General features: G+C 37.3%; 1 pseudogene; it reads left to right on the top strand.

Moving 5' to 3' along the window:
• The first annotated feature begins 3,561 nt into the window (after window positions 1–3,561).
• LOC149228944 (actin-related protein 4A pseudogene) lies at window positions 3,562–4,023 on the top strand (annotated as a pseudogene).
• Window positions 4,024–4,691: the final 668 nt, after the last annotated feature.

The following is a 4,691-nucleotide window of genomic DNA, read 5'->3' as shown; positions in this document are numbered from 1 at the left end:
ACATTATTACTGATAAGTTTCCTAAAGAATTACCACCCATGAAGAGCATTAGTCACCACATAGATCTAATATCAAAAGCCAGTCTACCTAATAAGATAGCCTATAGGATGACACCCAAGGAGAATGAGGAAATCATAAATCAAGTTCAAGAGTTGTTGGATAAGAGACCGATTAGAGAAAGTTTGAGTCCTTGTGTTGTACTTGCAATTTTAAGACCAAAGAAGGATGGAAGCTAGAGAATGTGTACCGACTCCAAGGAAATAAACAAGATAACAATAAGGTACATATTCCCTTTACCTTATATAAATGATTTAATGGACTACTTGAGTGGTGATAATTTATTTTCAAAAATAGATATGAAAAGTGGGTATCATCAAATTAGAATGAAGGAGGGTGATGAGTGGAAAACAACCTTCAAAACTAATGATGGGCTATATGAGTGGTTGGTTATGCCTTTCGGCTTAATTAATGCACCCAACACATTTATGAGACTCATGAACAAAGTTCTCAAAGACTTTATTGGTAAATTTGTGATCGTATATCTTGATGACATTAGTATTTACAAAAAAATGATAGAAGAAGAACATTTGAGGTTCTTAAAACTAGTGTTGAGAAAGCTACCACATGAGAAACTTTTAATAAATATGAAGAAATTTTCCTTTATGAAAATAGAGCTGGTCTACACGGGCTTTGAGATTTCTCCAAAAGGAATGGAGATGGATCCAGAAAAGGTAAAATATATTAAAGGGTGGCCTTCTCCAAGGAATATTTATGAGGTGAGAAGTTTTCATGGATTGGCTAGCTATTATAGAGAGTTCATTAGAAATTTTAGTCATATATGTGCACCTATGGTTAACACCATTAAAACATAACAACAATCATTTAAATGGAGAGTTGTAGGCTATAGGGAATTTGAACTGCTGAACGAGAAGATAAAAGAAAAAATAATTTTATCTTTGCTTATTTTCTTAAAACGTTTCCAAATTAAGTGTGTTGCAATCAGAATGGGCATTAGTGATGCTCTTACTCAAGAGGATAAACCTGTTGCTTATTTCAATAAGAAGCTAAATGAAACCAAGCATAAATAGTCCACTTATGATAAATGCTTTTATGCAATGATACAAGCCCTAAAAATGGAGGCATTATATTATGCCCAAGGAATTCATTTTCGAAACTGATAACCATGCTCCATAATTTATAACCAGGCAAGAGAAACTAAATTAGATGCATACCAAATGGGTAGAGTCTATGAAAAACTTTAATTTTATTTTTAAACATATTAGTGGAATTGCTAACAAGATTGTAGATTATTTGAGCATGAGGTGTTTGGTTTTACGAGAATTCCAAGTGGGAACTCTGGGATTTGAACATCTCAAATACAAGTACAAGGAGGACCTAGAATTTGGAGCAGTATGTTATCACTGACAAAATTCTCAAAGAAAAAGGGTAAGGTAAAGGTTAATTGATCCTAGACATATTCATGTTGATCTTGGTCGTGTTCATGCAATATACATTTGATACAATTCTTAGTTTGAGCAAACAAGCCCATGGTGAGCAGAGATCAGAAATCTTCATCAAGTTCAAGCGAGGTAGCTCCTCAATTAAGCAAGGAATTTAGCCCTAGGGCTAAGGAAACATCATCACAGCTGCATAAAGATGATAGAAGTAAGGCTAAGTCCTAATTTTGGACAAATTACCTTTTGATACTTACCTTGAAGAATGGTGTCTAAATATTCAATGTTGAACAATTTCATGTCAAATGGAAAAGTCATTGCAGTAAAAGGAAAGACACAAGAAAGTTAGATTTTGATCCTAAGCTGTGTTTTTGAAATTACACAGCAGTTTCGCAGCGCGCTGCGAAACCCCTGTAGCAGCCTGTTTCAGCATAAAAAACTCTGTTTTCTGCGTTTACTAGTAAACTTCCAGAAGGGGTTCTGAGCAGCTGAAAACTAAATTTTGAAAACTGAAAGAGGCTTTTATTCCTAACATGCTGCACTACAAAAACCTCTTTCAGTTTCTTCAAATTCGTTCTGAGGAGGGAGGAATTTATGGTTAAACTTGCGCTACGAAACTGCTGAAAGTCAAGCTTTGTCTACTGGTTTTAGCAGTCTTTTTCAAGATCAGTTTTTGGTTACAGGAAGACGTATTTTGGAATTCTGATGGAGGTTTCTCTTCATAAAATGTCCAGCTACAATAACCTATCTCACTTTATTCATAAGTGTTTTCAGTTGGGAGATATTAAGCTTTCATTGAGACCCTACTTTCAGAAAACGGATTTTTCCTGTTTGCCACGTGTTTTTCAAGGACAGTTTCTGGACAGCTGGAGAAATGTTTTCAAAAACCAGGAGAGGTTTTTGTTCTGGACAACATGGGCTACAAAAACCTCCTTCAGTTTCATAAAATGTGTCATGGATGAAGAGATAAAGGCTCTGCAATTTTTAAGGATCTAAACCTAAAAACAGGGAAACATGTTCCCTAATTTCTAGGGTTTGTCATCAGCAGTTGGGTGACCACGTGGGAGGCTTCATCAAATTCGACTCCTTGAGGTTGCAAGTTGTCAAATAATGCTTTAAATGCTTAGATAAGGTTGTTGAATCATGATAAGGAGTTACACTCCTAGTTGTATTAGGTCTCTAGGACTGCTAGTTAGGTGTCATTTGCATTTAATAGTTAGTTTTGAGTATCAATAGGTGTCATAGTAGGATGAATTCGAATTTCCCTCATGCTGGAGGAGGAATCTAAGTTGTGTAAAGAGCTCTATATATAGCAGAAGAGCTGATGTACAAAGGGTTGGAAATTTTTATGGAAAACTTGTATTTGGCATATGTATGACTCATTTTCAATAATATAATTTTGACTTTACTTCTCAGGATTCATGAGGGATTTCTATTGTTCAGAATATGTGATCTTGTTCTTTCCATAATTTTTACAGTGGTATAGATGTATAATCACTCAGAACTCACTGAATGTGCTCTGATTTCCTGTATGCAATTATAAACTGTGGTCCTATATGAGTTATGTTCTGAATATCTAAATGCTGAGTGCCCTGACTTCTATGTAAGGTTGAGTTCACTGTTATATTGAGGTGTTGTTGACTCTGTTATCACTGAAAATTCTGTTTCCAAAAATTGCTCAGACTAGCTTAAGGACAAAGTGTTTTCGCAGCGCAGAAATCCTTTAGCAGTTTCGCAGCGCTACATGTTTAGGTGGTTTCGTAGCGCGCTACGAAACTGGGAATTTGTTCGAGTTTTCAGTGGAGGCCTAAATCCTAGCATGCCTATTGTACAGAGTTCTGCAGATGAGAGTAGCGACAGTGATTTCAAGGAAGCGGTGGTCTCTGCAATGTCTAAACTTTTGCACTCAAATCTTTTGCAGGCATTAAGCTCGTTTGTAGATAAAGACAGAAGTAGTGCTGTCTGGTGACAGAATTGATGCATAAGGATCTTCATAGCTTCATCAACGAATGGATGCAAAGTTAAGCATTGCGGGATGGGATGGTTAGAAATTATATACTGCTGAAACAACTGCTGAGGTGTATCTCATCTATAGGCGCTCGGCACTATGTATGGAGGTGATGAAGTCGCAGCTATAGTTCTTGATCCGGGGTCTCATACTTGTAAAGTTGGTTATGCAGGCGAAGATGCCCCAAAGGCAGTTTTTCCTGCTGTTGTGGGATCTATTGAGCAAACAGGGATGGCTGATGCAGTCAAAGTTGAAGGAGATTTAGAATCTTCAGATGCCAAAATGAATGTTAAGCTAGACTCTGAGAAGTCCAAATCCAAGCGGAAACTGTATGTTGGTTCTCAAGCTCTGGGCTACCGACGTGATTTTATGGAGGTGATTTGGCGACTTTTGGATCCAAGTTACAACAGTGAAAATCTATCAGATGAATGGTTTTGTTCTATGGCGCCTTTTAAAGGTTCCTGTAGTATCCTTGAACAAGCAATTGAACCTGGGGTAGTTACAGTTGGTGCAAAACGGTCGAATGATGGATTTATAACTTCGACAGCATCAAAACATTAAAAGAGCACGTGGTGACATGCAATCTTATGCAAAGATAGTTAATGATAGATATAGTCGACATCTGGAACGTGTGCATAGCTATTTGGATGTGCCTAGCCGTCCTTATGGTGGAGTTTATTGTTCAAAACGTCCATATTTTGTTCTAGATGATGTTCCTAGGTATACAAAACTAGATTTAAGGCACTCGAGGGCACACCTAGATTATGATGTTAGTGCTGGTGCTCCGCTCTATGAAGGCACCGGTTATGGCCGGCTTGACAGAGCGCCCCAATCAGGTTTCAGTGGCTCGCTTTTTGCTTGACAGATTACTATTTGAAAGATTGGTTAGACGGCTTGGGTTGAGCTCTTTTGAAGGCCTACGTTACAATGAACAAAAGCATCGTAAGAAACAGAAATACCAGTGATTTTATAGGATTATTTTCAGATTTGAAGACATGCATTGAGCATTGAGGATCAAATTCAAAATTCGAAGGGCGCCTAGCAATTTGAAGAGGCTTATAAGGGACATAATTATATAAGTGTTAACCATTGCTGTAAGGCCATTCAAGAGGATAAGTGAAATGGATGAGGTTTTATATGTAATGCTAAAAAGTTCTACCATGTAAAAGGTGACAGAGCATTTGGAGACGGGAGGATAGACTCTGTTTTGATGATATTTCTGTCAGCTT

Source organism: Pinus tabuliformis, chromosome J (genome assembly GCF_031772625.1).
Source record: "Pinus tabuliformis cultivar Carrire ecotype Pingquan chromosome J, CPIR1, whole genome shotgun sequence".
NCBI classification, from domain to species: domain Eukaryota; kingdom Viridiplantae; phylum Streptophyta; class Pinopsida; order Pinales; family Pinaceae; genus Pinus; species Pinus tabuliformis.
Note: the sequence above shows the minus strand (reverse complement) of the source record. Positions and strands in the feature narration are given on the sequence as shown.